Here is a 15,051-nt window from a genome sequence, read left to right as displayed (position 1 = left end):
TGATAATTGAAAGAATCAACACAGAGACATTAGTAGATGGAAAGAATCTATGGATATCACATTGAAAGCAAGAACAGGAAAAGCTGACCCATTGAAGGATAAGATTGACATTTCCCAGAACCTGGGCAGGACAGCAGCATGTAGGAGTCACCATTGCTTGTGGCTGTTGCTGTGTTATAAATATGTATTCATGGCCCTGTCTGCTGCAACTGGTGAGTCATCCTTGGAAATAAAATGAATATAAGTTTATATGCATAGCATATTTTATACAAACCATATGAGTGGTATACCCAGAAATGTTTCCAAAGCAAAGTAAGCCTTTAAATTGGCGATTTCAACATGGTATTCTGTGTAGTGCTGTTACCTTTGCTAGTAGATCTGAATGTAGGTTATTTCAGGGGTCAGCAAACTTCTTCTATAAAGGGTCAGATAGTAAATATTTTAGGCTTTGCAGGCTATACAGACTGTCACAACTACCAGCTCTGCCGTTGAGTGTGAAAGCAGCCACGGGCTGTATGTAAAATGAAGAAGTGTGGCTGTGTTCCGATAAAATTTTATTTACAAAACCAGGCAGCAGGTTGGATTTAGCCCTTCTATTGAAATACTGTCGATAACGTTCACTGGCATTTTCCAGCATTTGAATATTTGCCATGGCTACAACTCTTTGTAAACACCACTAAGTCTAATATTTCTTATTAATTTAACAATTTTATTATTTTTTTAGAGATCCATGACAATGAATAAAGTTTGAAGGTGTTTTAAGAATAACTTATAATTTAGGGATTTCTGGTACAATTTCCTGGAAAATCTCATTTTTCATTCCTAAATCTTAAAGGGTAATTTATAGGTGGCAAATGGCTAAGTGCTCAGCTGCAATAAGGTTAGCGGTTCTAACCCACCTTGCCGCCCCAAGGGAAAAAGACCTGATGTTCTGCTTCCGTAAAGATTACAGCCAAGAAAACCCTGTGGGGCAGTTCTCTTTTGTCACCTGAGGTGGAATCCACTCAAGGACTCAACAACAACAATATAGGAAGATTGGCTGTGTCTCATCCATACTCCTTGTATTTCCTGATTCAGCACTCATCTTTCCTCAACTTTGCTTGACTTTCCCTCTTTTTCCTGTTCCAAATACTGAGTTTATCAGTGTTTAGGACATGTGACCTTTTTTTTTTTGTCCACTAGGAGATTGAGAATCTTGGGAATTTTGCCCATCTCCAGGATTACTAATAGATCATACCTGTGTGTTCTGCATATTCAAGCATCTGGAGTAGATTAAGCTTCAAGGATACTCAACATTTCTGTGCTTGATGTACCAATATTCTTTTAGAGCTAGAACAAAAGGCCATTTGTAGAATCATGCAGATGATTTGTGTTATTGTTTGGGATTGGTGTGTTTTACGATTTTCCTGCCACACTGCTTTAGCACTTCAGTTATCCTAAGAGGTAGATGACAGGAAAAGGAACTAAAAATATCTACTATGAGCTTTCAGTTCAATTCTTAAAAACGAGTCAAGAGGCAGTTTAACTTACTGGTAATTAAGAACATGGGTTTTGGAGTCAGAAAAACATGAGTTCTTGTTTTGTCACTTAGTAAAAAACGTGACCACGAACATTCTTACTTAACCTCTCTGAACAGCTGTTTTCTTATCTATAAAATGAGAATAATATACTGTCCTCTCAGTTTTTTCTTTTGCTAAAAGATAGCTGGCATTGTTAGCAACTCTCAAAGTTGAGAGGTATTTCCTTTTATGAAAAGTCCCTGGGTGGCGAATATGGTTAAGTGCTCGACTACTAACTGAAAGGCCTTTTCAACCCACCTAGAGAGGTGGTTTGGTAGAAAGGCCTAGTGATTTGCTTCCGAAAGGTCACAGCCATGAAAACCTGGTGGTGCATAGTTTTACTCTGAAACACATGGGGTCACTGTGAGATGGAATTTATTCAACTGCAGCTGGTAACTGGTATGGAAAAGGAAACAAACTCAGGTTAAATGATTCGTGTAAGATCACATTTAGTAGGTTGAAAAACTGCCATTTGGCTGCTTCCTAAGTCCATATTCTTGCCACTGTATGCTGCTTTTTAAAAGTAATTTCAGTTTACAGTAAGATATACCATGGTTTATTTGGGTTGACGGACTGGTGGGCAGATGGGGAGGTTGGGGGATGGCGTTCTGAAAGGTCAGGGCTTTGCAGTATCTGGAAGCTGCAGTTTCTATAAAGCAAGGATACAGTTAGAACCAAAAACTTATGAGAACTTGCCCTGATTTTTTTTTTTTTTTAAATTCCTGTTGCTTAGCTACTGTGTTGACTGCCAAAAACTTGTTTGATTTTAAGTACTTTGCATGCTTGCCTGTTACTCAGGTACCATCATATTACAATGACTTTTAAGAATGTTCTTTTAAGAATGTATGTATGTTCTTTTAAAATGGATTAAAGAGAAGTATACTTATGTTGAACACCTACATTTGGAGCTAGAAAGTTTGGTGGGATTTTTCTTCTCCCCTTCCTCATGCTCACCCTCCCACCTGCATCACAAAAATGTGCCTCTGGCCTTTATGGGTCAAGTTTTTACAGGGCATGATGAAAAAAAAAATTTGTTTTAGCCTCTAGTAATTAAAACTCCATAGCCAAACAAATGAGTTAGCTAAGTTTTTGCAAAAAACTTAGCTCGATGAAAGTTTTGAGACAAGTTGCTAGATTTGCTATAAAAAAAACTAAAAACCAAACCCAGTGCCATCGAGTCAATTCTGACTCACAGCGACCCTATAGGACAGAGTAGAACTGCCCCATAGAGTTTTCAAGGAGCGCTTGGCAGATATAGATGTTTATTTTGTAGCACTGAGTTTAATTGGTGCATATGTCATTTGTTGAAAGTCGTTTTTGGAATTTTAAACACAAACATTTTCCACTACCTTTCAGGATCTTCCAAGTTTACCTTTTGGCACGAAGAGTATTTATGAGGTGATAGGCTCTGAGTAGGACATTTGAAGAGTTAGATATCCTGGAATTTGCATTGTACTTGTTAGCTGCTGTTAAGTCTGCCCTGACTCACGGCGACCCCTGCACGATGAAATAAAACACTGCCCAGTCCTGTGCTATTGCCGTGATTGGTTGCCAGTTGTACCATTGTAATCCATAGGGTTTTCATAGGTTGATTTTTGGAAGATCACTGAGCCTTTCTTCCTAGTCTATCTTAGTCTGTAAGCTCCCCTGAAAACTGTTAGCTTCCATCTTATCAAGCTGTTTTTTCTTATAGTACACCACAGTTTTGAGTTCAATTCATGGCCTATTACTTGAGCACCTGATAAATTTTAAAACAAATATACATTAAATTATGTTTAATTTGGAGACTTGGTTTTTTTGTCCAGTAACTCTTGAACACCAATTATATGCTAGGTTCCGTGAAGGAATAGTATAGTAAAAGAATAATATATGATGCTATCCTAGCTTTGGTCACCTTAGGTGGCGCAAACAGTTAAGCACTTTACTACTAGCTGAAAGATTGGCAGTTCAAACTTACCCACAGGTACCTTGAAAGACAGGTCTAGAGATCTGCTTCGTAAGGTCACAGCCTTGGAAACCCTATGGAGCTGTCCTAGCCTGTACCCATGAGGTTGCCAGGAGTCAGAATGGATTCAACAGCAACCAACAACAACAACCAGCCTAGTTTTAGATTGGTTTTGAAACAAGCCTAGTTCAAGGCAGAGTAGTAAGTGCCGGACTGAATCGTATAGTATATAAATACCAGAGGAATTTGAATGGGAAGGATCTGGAAAATAGAAGAATCATAGAGAAGGCTGAGAGAGGCAGGAAAACCTGAACCTGTCTTGAAGGATAGGAAGAAATTCTGGGCACTGAAGGTGACAGGGTTATGAAATTCAAGGGGAAATAGAAGCAACTTTGTAATTAAAAAAAAAAAAAAAAAAGGCAATCTCGGGTTATTAAGAGGAGAATCAGAAAAATATGCACTGTTGTTTTCCTCTTTCTCTTGCTTATTTAAGCCTTCCCCGAACACAGTACCTATAGCTGAAGGACAGGGTTGACTGAATCCCTAGGCAGGACAGCTTAACTCTAGGCTCCTCCTAAAATGTAGTTAATCTTTGGCAGAGGGGTAAGCAACCTCAGTGTGAATACACCAAACTTCTGTGGCTCCAAAACTTTGGAAAACACCTGTGTTTCAAAAGTTTGTTCTGAAATGTAAAGGTTTGTGGGTGCTGCTCAGCTGATGAGTTTGTTTTTAAGGATGCCCACTTTAGGAATTTATTTTCACCCCTTAACTTTGCTAAATGATTGCTAAAACTGTTGAATATCTGGTTGACTTATCTACAGGGGAGATAATATGTGTCATATTATTATTTTTTAAATAATATTTTACTGTGTTTTAGGTGAAAGTTTATACAGCAAATCAGGTTCCCCTTTAACAGTTTTCATGCAAACTGTTGAGTGCCATTGGTTGCAATTTTTCCAATGTGTCAGCATTCTCATTATTTCCGTTCTGTTTGTCCTGTTTCCATTGATCTAGCTTCCCATCCCCTCCTTGTCTTTTTCTCCTCGCTTTTTGGATAAATGTTGCCCGTTTGGTCTCATGTAGTTAATTGTTTAAGGTAGCCCATTACTCACGGGTGATATCGCTTATTTTATAAGCCAATCTATTATTTGGCAGAAAGGTGACCTGCAGAAATAGCTTCAATTCCAAGTTCAAAGGTTATCTTAGGGCAATAGCGTTGGGCGTTTCACTAGCCTCTATCAGTAGGTCTGGCCATTTTTAGGAATTTGAGTTTTTGTTCTACATTTTTCTCCCATTCTGTGATCTTATATATTGTGTCCCTGGTCAGAAGGGTAGGTAGTGGTAGCTGGGGACCATCTAGTTCTTCTGGTCTCAGGTTAGAAGAGGCAGCTGTTAGTCCTGTGGACTGGTTTCTTCTTTGAGCCCTTGATTTCCTTCATTCTCTTTTGCTCTGTATGAGTTAGAGATCAATAGTTGTATCTTACATGGCTGCTTTTGCAAGCTTTTTAAAACCCCAAATACTACCCAGCAAATTAGGATGTAGAACATTATTCTTGTGAACTGTGTTACGCCAGTTGACTATGTTGTCCCTCGAGACTATAGTCCCAAGCCTTTTAACCCTGTAAACCAATCCCTCCAGTTGTTTGGATATGTACATGTCTTATTTTTAGTGTGTCTTTTGAATGTCTTAGTTTTGCTTACAAATAGTGAGCCTAAATTTAAGCTAAAGTGAGGAAAGATTTAATATTATTGATAAAATGTTTTCCTTGAATTCCAAGGTTGATATGAAGACTTATTTTGTCATGCAGGTATTTAGAAATGCTGTATTTTGGGTTTGTTTTCTGCTTAGATTTATTTACATGAAAGGTCTCTTGGCAAAACATTCCTTGAGGTGCTGTTTTTCTAAAGAAGTAAGTTCTTCAATGTTTTGTGTTACTTAACTGTTTGAATGGGAAAGCTTAGTTCAAATAAAAATTTCCTTTTCCTTTGGCAAGTGTTGATGTTTCTGAAGTCTTCCTAAAGGAAAGGGAGATTGGGTGGCTTTTTGTTTTTTGTTAGTTGCTTGAGCCCCCTTCCTTCCGTTTTGTGCTCCTTCCCCACCATTGTTTTATGAGCCTTTGAACAAGGTCTATGAGGGCATCTACTACTGAGAATGTGGGTTGAAATGGACCAGAAACAGATTATTTCTGAGTGGATACACAAGAAACTAGTTACTCTGGTACACTAGATGTCACTAGAAGGGGCCAGGACTATGGAGAGAGAGGAAGGCTTTTAATTCTATACTTCTGTACTGCTTATGCTTTTTGTTTATTTTTTTAGCAAGTGCATGTAATAACTGCTATACAGCATTTACATACCTGCTGCCGTTGAGTCGATTCCGACTCATAGCGACCCTATAGGACAGAGTAGACCTGCCCCATAGAGTTTCCAAGGAGCGCCTGGTGGATTCAAACTGCTGACCTTTTGGTTAGCAGCTGTGGCACAGGTTTTCCAAACATTTGCATATTCAACATTTTTCACATGTACAGTTCTATGAGATCAATCATGTGGAAACTTACCAATATCTGTTGCCAAATTTTCCATCACCATGAACAGAAAACTCAATGCTTCCTAAACAATGATTGTTTTAGCTGCATTTACAACAATAAATTCATGGAAACATGATAAATTAAAAAAAAAAATTCATATATAGTCTTTTTATTTTTTTTTTTTGGTAATGGTCTAGTATACACAGTATAAGGGCTTTATAGGAACAGGACTTTGAAATTTACCAGCTGCAGATCTTAACTGATTTGTGTCATTTAGAAAAATATTTAAAGACCAGTATCCATCCATGACCTCAACACACTCCCTGTGTGTTGTTTCCCAGCCCTTCCCATACTTGCTTCACTTGTAAATTGGCTTGAGTTTGTGGTCCTATCCCAGTTGAAAGGCTTGTCAGGTGTGCAATTCCTTGAGCCCACATGTCCAGAACTGCAGAGTTTTCTTCTGCTTAGCTTTTTTTTTTTTTTTTCTTCTTTCCCTCTGCAGCCTGGAGCCGCTTGTGAACGCCGCATTGCCATAGTGCGAGCTGCTGGAGAACTCATTATTCTAGGAGACTCTGGGAGCGCCTCTCCTCTCCCCACACCTCCCGGTGAATGAGCATCAGCTCTGAACAAGGGCACACTGCTTGAAGGACTGCGGGAAGACATGACTGGGAGCCAGCTCTAAGGTAGCTGAGTCAGCTTTTCCCCAGCAGCTCTCAGAGGAGCGTTGCCAGAGCCAGCAGTAGAGCCATTTCAACAAATCACCTCCTTTAATGCCCTTTGGCAGAGACCAAATCTACACGGTAAATTTTTAGCCATAAATGAGCATTTTGTTGGTTTATATGAATCCAGTATAAGAAAGTTAAGACCTAGCCTAATGGTTCTTGCATTGCCTCGAAGGCAGGCTTTTCTTGGTGCATCTGCATAGCTAGTCCTTCAATTTGGCCAGATTGTTCAAATATGACCAACATTTCCCTATGTACAAAATGCTTCTGTTATTCTTTTCACTTTACTGTGTCATTAAATTTTAATAATATGTTTCCCATGGAATACTTTGAAACCTATGAAAAAAAGTTTTGCTACCAGGATAAGATGCTGTTTAGGTTATGTTATGTTTGGAGGGTAATGCAAATACCTACTTTAGAAGAGAGTCAGTAAAATGTTACTGTGAGGAGAGGCCTGAAGTGCTAAATGTTGGTGGGTGTGTCTTGCTGATTTAAAGTTAGGATTGCTCAGATAAGACTTGATCCTTGTATATAGTGACAGAAGCTAGAAATTCAGAATTAAAGCCTGCTGGGATTGGTCTCTATGGCCTCTTCAGGTTTAACAGTTTCCTGGTAACTGTCAGATGCTTTCTTTTTCAAGGAAATGCTAATTTAGTGTTTTAAAATGCTTTATTCTTTGTATAAAAGTTTATCTTTGATTATTTAATTTCAAGTCATACAAAACAGTATAGAGTACAAACATCTGTGAATATAAAAGTTCCTCACTTCCTTTTCTCTTTCACCCTTGGCTAATAGTTTGAAACACACTTTTTCACATGCAAACTCTTTCATATATAAGTGTTTTCATACACAAATAAATTATGCATATTAATTTTGTTCAAAAATTGTTGAAATATAACTAAATGTATTGTTTTACAGTTGGTCCCCCCAACTTAACACACTGTGAACATTTTTTTCTTTTAAGCAGAATGTAATCTCATTCTTAGTAATGACTACTTAGTGTTCCTTTATATATAAACCCAAAACCCAGTGCCGTCAAGTCAATTCTGACTCATAGCGACCCTTATTGGACAGAGTAGAACTGCCCCGTAGACTTTCCAAGGAGCGCCTGGTGGATTTGAACTGCTGACCCTTTGGTTAGCAGCGGCAGCACTTAACCACTATGCCACCAGGGTTTCCACATTTATATATAGGGTAACATAATAATAGCTAGTCCTTTAGTAATGGGTTAGTTTCTAATTTAAAAGGGGGGACCCTTTTGCATTAGGGAAAAGAAATGAAGGCTGTAACTGTTGACATTGGACTTTTAGTCACTAAGGGTGTGAATTTTTATTTTCCAGGGCAGATGATGCACTGCTTTGGGCTGTGGGCGAGGTGTCAGTTATGTCAGATTTTCGTTTTCTGGAGGCCTGGAAGGAACTTCTTTGGCACTAGGCTCAGTTAATATATTAGCATAGTTGTTAGTTCTGGCTACCATCCTCTGGGCATTTGGAGGTAGTTTTATAAAAGTCCATTTAAGGTGGCATGCAGTTGAATTAGTTTTAAGGGGAGGTAATGAGTAACAGGGATAGATTTAAGAGCCTAAATTTATATATAAATTTTATTTTATATGTACATATACACAAAAACACATACATACATATGTGTGTGTTTATATTTATATATGAGGGAAGAGGAGGAAATGCTGGGTAATTGCTAACTCTGTGATTCTTAATTATGAAAAAAGGTTAAAATTTTTTAGCTGAGTAGCTTCCCAATGTGGTTCACAGTCAGAATCATCAGGGAAACTTTCAGATATTGGGGGTCGGGGGTGAATATTTTTGGTATTTTATGAAGTATCTAATTTTAGAAAGGTAATATGATCAAGGTGTACAATGTCAAAAAGATACAAAAGAGTATGAAAAATAGGCCTGCCTCTTGACCCTGTCCCCCGATTCCTAGTTACCCTTCCTAGAGGCTACTACTTTGCCAGTTTCTTGTGTATTCTTTCAGAGATTTCAGGATTTATATAATATATAGGCACATAACATATAGATTATTACTGTTCTTTTGGCACAAATAGTAGCTTAATACACCCTGTTTTGTACCTTTTTTTCTCCTCACCCAAATATTTTTGGAATTTCTTCCATATTAGTGCTTCATTCTTTTTTTTTTAGTTAATGCTTAATATTCCACTATAGAGAAGTTTGTTCTGTAATTTATTTAGCCAGTCCCGTAGTGATGGAAACCCTGGTGGCATAGTGATTAAGAACTACTGCTGCTAACCAAAAGGTCGGTGGTTCGAATTGACCAGATGCACCTTTGAAACCCCGCGGGGCAGTTCTACTCTGTCCTATAGGATTGCTATGAGTCAGAATCAACTCAACGGCAACAGGTTTGTTTTTTGTTTTTGTTTACCGTTGTGATGGGCATATAGATGATTTCCAGTTTTTTTATTATCACAAGCAAGGCTGTAGGGAATACTTTTGTACATCATTTCAAACATGTGTGACTGTATCTGTAAGATCCATTTCTAGAAGTGGAATTGCTGGGTCAAAGAGTATACATGTATTTTAATTTTGGTAGAAATTTATTGCCAAGTTGCTGTGTTCATAGAGCTTGAAAAGTTTTAGATTTTTACCAGCAGTGGATGAGAACCCAACTTCCTCATACCCTTGCCAATCAATATGATGTTAAGCCTTGTTTTCTCGCCAGATTAATAGATGAGAAGTGTCAGTTTAATGCAGCTTAAATTTGTATTTTTCTTAATTTTGATGGATGTTGAACATCTTTTTATGAGTTTGAAAACCATTTGTATTTCCTGTTCTGTTCACTTTGTTCAAATCGTTTGTCTGTTTTCTATTGGGTTATTGATCTTTTTTTTTTTTTTTAGGTTGTAGGAGCTCTTTATGCACCAACAAAATTACCATTTTCTTTTCCTCCTTGTGATGTGTGATATTTATATATTTTCCCCAGTTGATCATTTATGTAAAAATAATTATTTTGCTGTGTAGATTAGTAAAAATTTTGTACAGGTAAACTTACCAATTCATTCAACAAATATTTATTGAATGCCTTTTACGTATCAGGCACCAAAAAAAAAACAAAACAAAAAAAAACCATTGCTGTCGAGTCGATTCCAACTCATAGTGACCCTATAGGACAGAGTGGAACTGCCTTTAGAGTTTCCAAGGATTGCCTGGTGGATTTGAACAGCTGACGTTTTGGTTAACAGCTGTAGCACTTGACTGCTACACCGCCAGGGTTTCCGTATCAGGCACCAGACTGTACAATAGTAAAGAAAACAGACCCTGCCCTATACAGCTTACCTTCTAGTGGAAGGAATAGTCAATGAAAGATAAACACATAGATTTAGAGCAACAAATATATAATCAATCTTTATGGCTTCAGTGTTTTTTGTATCATAGTTAAAAGACATTCTCCATTTCTAGATTTTAAAATCTTACAAGTTTTTTTCTAGTATCATGTGGTTCTTTTTTTAGCTTTAAATCTTTGATCCATCTGGAATGTAAGGTTTGAATCCAAGTTAATTTTTCCCTAGGTGCTCTATTAATTAGGGTAAGGCTGAGTTGCTGTAACCAAGAGGCTGAAAATATGCTAGGTTCAAAGAACATAAAAATTTGTTTTTCCCTCACTTAACAGTCCCAGCACGAGCAGAATGGATCAGTAGAACAGCCTATTAAAAAAAAAAAAAAACCCAAACCAAACCAGCTGCTGTTGAGTTGATTCTGACTTATGGTGACTTTGTGTGGCTCAGAGTAGAAGTGCACTTCTTAGGGTTTTCAGTGGCTGTGATCTTTCAGAAATCCAGGCCTTTCTTCCAGAGTGCCCCAGGGTGGATTCGAACCACCACCATTTTGGTTAGTAGCTGAGTGCTTAACCATTTGCACCACCCAGGGACTGTTACTTCCCTAATGTTTTGTTGTTTGTCTTTTTCTTTAAAAAACTTAAAGGCTGCATGTTTATTTTTATACAAAAAAATTTTTAGCTTTTGTCTTCTTTTTTACCTTTTTATTGTGAAATAAAACACAAGATTCAGAAATCCACACCAAACGGTATCTTAAAGCCACACCTGGGCACCAGGAATGCTTATTTCTCCTGGGTTGGTCATCATTTTTAGGCTGTTTTTGTAGACAGAACAGGAAATATATATAAAATATATAAAATAGTTCAAGGGATCATACTGATAACTTCCAATTCAAATTCAGTTTATAAGGTTTTTTATTTAACGTTTTCTGTGTTGTATCTGTATCTCCTTTATTCCACACAGTATTTTGGTTCTTAAGAACAGCAGAACCCATTGCCGTCGAGTCGATTCCGACTCATAGCGACCGTATAGGACAGAGTAGAACTGCCCCATACGGTTTCCAAGGAACACCTGGTGGATTTGAACCGCTGACCTTTTGGTTAGCAGCTGTAGCTCTTAACTGCTATGCTACCAGGGTTTCCTAAAGAACAGCAGGAGATGATAGTATTAGAATATGCCATAGTTACTCGTTTGCTTTATCTCACATTATATACATTTTATTTTTTTAGTCTTAATTCTGCCACAATATTAACACATTGCACCACTACTTACGATAGTTATAAATGGATAACAACAATTTCTTGTTTGTGTGTTATTTTCATTCTTCCCGCAGGGTTTTTTTTTTGGGGGGGGGGGCTAGTTTATAGCTGTTTAAAATAGGGGAAAGTTAAACACAGATTAGGTTTTAGATGATATTTGCAGGAGAAACAATTCTTATTTTGTTAGGTGAAATGATGGTTTCATAGTTATGCATAGAAAGAGTCTTTATCTGTTAGAATTTGTGGGTGAAATGAGATTCTCTTTAAAATACTTCAGGAAAAGTTTCCTGAATACAACCAACACTTCAGAGGACAGAGTAGCAGGGGCAGGGGTCTGGGGAGCATGGTTTCAGGGAACATCTTGGTCAATTGGCAGAACAAGGTTTATTAAGAAAATGTTCTGCATCCCATTTTGGTGAGTGGCAACTGAGGGCTTAAAAGCTAGTGAGCGGCCATCTAAGATACATAAGTTTGGTCCCACCCCATCTGGAGCAAAGGAGAATGAAGAACACCAAAGACACGTGGAAAATATTAGCTCAAGATACAGAAAGGGCCATGTAAACCATACTCTATCAGTCTGAGACCAGAAGAACTAGATAGTGCCCAGCTACCACCAATGATGACCCTAACAGGGAACACAGTAGCCCCCGATGGAGTAGAAGAAAAGTGGAGTGCAGAACTCAAATTCTAGTAAAAAGACCAGACTTAATGGTCTGACTGAGACTGGAGGGACCCCGACCAACATGGCCCCTGGACTCTCTGTTAGCCCAGAACTGAAACCATTCCCGAAGTGAGCTCTTCAGACAAAGATTAGACTGGACTATAAGACATAAAATGATACTCGTGAAGAGAGTGCTTCTTAGCTCAAGTAGATACATGAGACTAAATGGGTGGAGAGGAGAAGTGTGCTGTCACATTATAGGGAGAGCACCTAGGGTCACATAATAATGTGGGTATAAATCTTTGTATGAGAAACTAACTTGAACTGTAAACTTTCACTTAAAGCACAATAAAAAAAAATACTTCAGGAAAAAAAATGAACAGAATAGAGAAAATAAGATTGCTGATTTGTGAAACATGTTGATAGGATGTTGCTTATTTTTTTAACCCAGGAGGTTTATTATACTTTAAAAATGTTAAAAAAAATACTTTTAAAACCAGTGAAAAGGCAAGGACATATGGTAGGGGAAGAAGGTGAGAAGGAAGGAATAGGCACAGGGAGGGGGAAATGACTAAGAATGGGTGATTACATTCTCACCCTGGGGGCTCAGCCTCCATGGCGTATAGCAGTCCCAGAAGCTAAGAAGATAGGTGAAATTGTGAGTAAGATGAGAAGGTTGAGATGTGGGGCCCTTGGGGAAACCAAGATTTGAGTATAAGTGGCAGAAGAGGAATGCCTCATCCAAGGAAACTGAGAAGGAATAAACCAAAAAGTAACAACACAGGAGAGAATGGAGCCTATGAATCCCAGTTAGGGACGAGTTTTGGGAAGAAACGTGAGGCCAACAGCATTGCCATGCTACAGAATGGACAAGTGAGATCACCCACAGCATCCTCAACATTGCCTGGATTCTTGACAGGAATGGGGGATTTCTAGGCCTCATCTCAGATCACCTAAATCAAAAATCTCTAGGGCTGAAGCCTGGGAATTTGTGTTTTGAGAAGTCTCCGTGATTCTGAAGGTAAAGACTAAAAAGAACTAGAAGCTTAAGCAAAAGGTCTATCAGTGAATTGACTTGGGCTGAACAATGTGGTTTGAGGACTGAATGGAGGAGAGGGAGAATGGGGCGGAGGGACGCTGTGTAGATTGCTTTTTTCAGAAAGTTTTCTGTGAAAGGATGAAGAGGGTAGATACATGAGAACTTGGGGTTGTGGGAGGCCGTGATGGTTGAAGTAGCTGTTGCTTATAATAATATAAGAAAGATTTTGCTGTAGTTAAGGAGAACGTGAATGGTTCCCAGTGCAGGATAACCCAGTAGTCAGACTAAGCATGTGCTTTGGGCCCCAAGAAAGCAAGCCCTCATCCCACTCCCCGCCCCAAAGAAATTCTTATTTGGAAGAATTTGATTTTTGGTAGTTTAAGGAAAACTTGGAAATAGTCATTATGGATTAGATGTTCCTTTCATTTGTGATTTTCAGTTACGTAATACAGAAGAGGATTCCAAAGTCTCTTCAGTGCTTTAGCTTCTCAAGTTCTTATTAGGCCCAAAAGGAGAGCATAAACTTGTCCATTCCTGGGAAAGAAAGAAGGAATGGGAGTCTAGAGGGCTGGACATATGCATTTTTCTTATTCAGCCCTGTGCCCCGACCCAATCTTCACCTTCTCATTGTTTTATCTTTCTTGGTTTCTTTTTCCTCACACTACAGTGGCACTCACTGTCTTATGTATACTGCCAGTTGCTGTCTAGGCCATTCTGACTCATGGGAACCCCACGTGTGTATAGAACACAGCAGAGGGTCACTAGTACGGCGTAATGGTTTTCAGTTATTTACTATGGGATAATTGGAGAGATTCCCACATTTTCATGATTTTGTAATCATGGTCTTCTAGGGCTATGGAAAGGAACTGATGTTAGGCTTCTGTTCCTCTTGTTTTCCTCTGCCTCAGGGTCTTTGTTTTGTTTCATGCAACAAATATGATTCATCATTTTCTACTCTTTAGACTTTCTCCCTCTGTGTAATTGGGGGCATCTTTTTTGTTGTTGTTGTTCTTCGTCCACAGTGAGTATAGTGCATCTATTTTTGACTTTTAACTTGGTTGTTTTCCTATTCAGGTCAGTGAGCGGTGTTTTGATTGGATGGGTGTTTTTTTTTTTATTTTTTTGTTACATCAGTTATCTGGTCTTTTTCTACCCAGTGTCCTAAACCCCTCTCTGCCTCATCTCCCTTTCTTCTCCTTGTTTTCTGTTGTGGTTACTTCCATGCTAACCCATTCATCTTGTGCACTGACCCTGTGTACATGGTTCATTTTCTTTCTCATGTATTTTCTTCCAAGTATTTATACTTTTGATGGATATATTTAAATGAACAGCTGTGCGTTTGTTGAGTCATACCACAATTATCTGATTCTGCTTTAGCTGCTCGACCGGCAAAAGCATATTTCAAACTAACTTGTGAGAGAATTCCATTAATCGCATTCTAGTTGGAGGAAGCAAGAGGAGAAAAACCTCTAAGAAAAGTCTTCTCAAAGATTCATGTTAGTCACTCTATTATGTAGAGTAGGTTAATTTGGTTGATATTTAAGATGTCACCTGGAGTAACTATAGAAGTGTAAATAACTATAAACTGCCGTCGAGTCAATTATGACTCATAGCAACTGTATAGGAGTAGAACTGCCCTGTTGGGTTTCCAGGGAGCGGCTGGTTGATTCAACCAGTGCTCTGTAAATAACTATAGGTTTCATGGTATCAGCCTAATAGGCAAAGTTTCCTGGAATCACTGATATGCTTATAAAGTTAGTTGCTGATGCTGATCTGTTTAAATAGATAACCAGTTGCCATTTGGACTCATGGGTACCCCTTGTGTATCAGAGTAGAACTGTGTTCCATAGGATTTTCAATGGCTGATTTTTCCTAAGTAAATTGCTAGGCTTTTCTTTTGAGGTGCCTCTAGGTGAATTGGAACCACCAACCTTTCAGTTAGCAACTGAGCATGTGAACCATTTACGCCATTTAGGGACATGGTGGTAGAATACTAGGCATCTATTTAAAAAACAACAAAAAGGAATGAGT

The 15,051-nt window shown here is 38.4% G+C and overlaps 1 protein-coding gene across 5 annotated transcripts in view; it reads left to right on the top strand.

The window, feature by feature from the left end:
• The window catches only part of ACVR1 (activin A receptor type 1), a 151,802-nt gene that overhangs the window by 50,155 nt on the left and 86,596 nt on the right, over nt 1-15,051 (top strand). For 3 of the 5 annotated variants that reach the window (XM_049887283.1, XM_049887280.1, XM_049887282.1), the window contains exon 2: nt 6,535-6,832. The gene's annotated coding sequence lies outside the window, so the exon portion shown is untranslated. The remainder of the gene's footprint in view (nt 1-6,534; nt 6,833-15,051) is intronic. The other 2 variants (XM_049887284.1, XM_049887281.1) reach the window with 1 other exon arrangement.

The sequence above is a fragment of the Elephas maximus genome, chromosome 6 (assembly GCF_024166365.1).
Source record: "Elephas maximus indicus isolate mEleMax1 chromosome 6, mEleMax1 primary haplotype, whole genome shotgun sequence".
NCBI classification, from domain to species: Eukaryota; Metazoa; Chordata; class Mammalia; order Proboscidea; family Elephantidae; genus Elephas; species Elephas maximus.
This window is presented reverse-complemented; position numbering and strand designations above follow the sequence as displayed.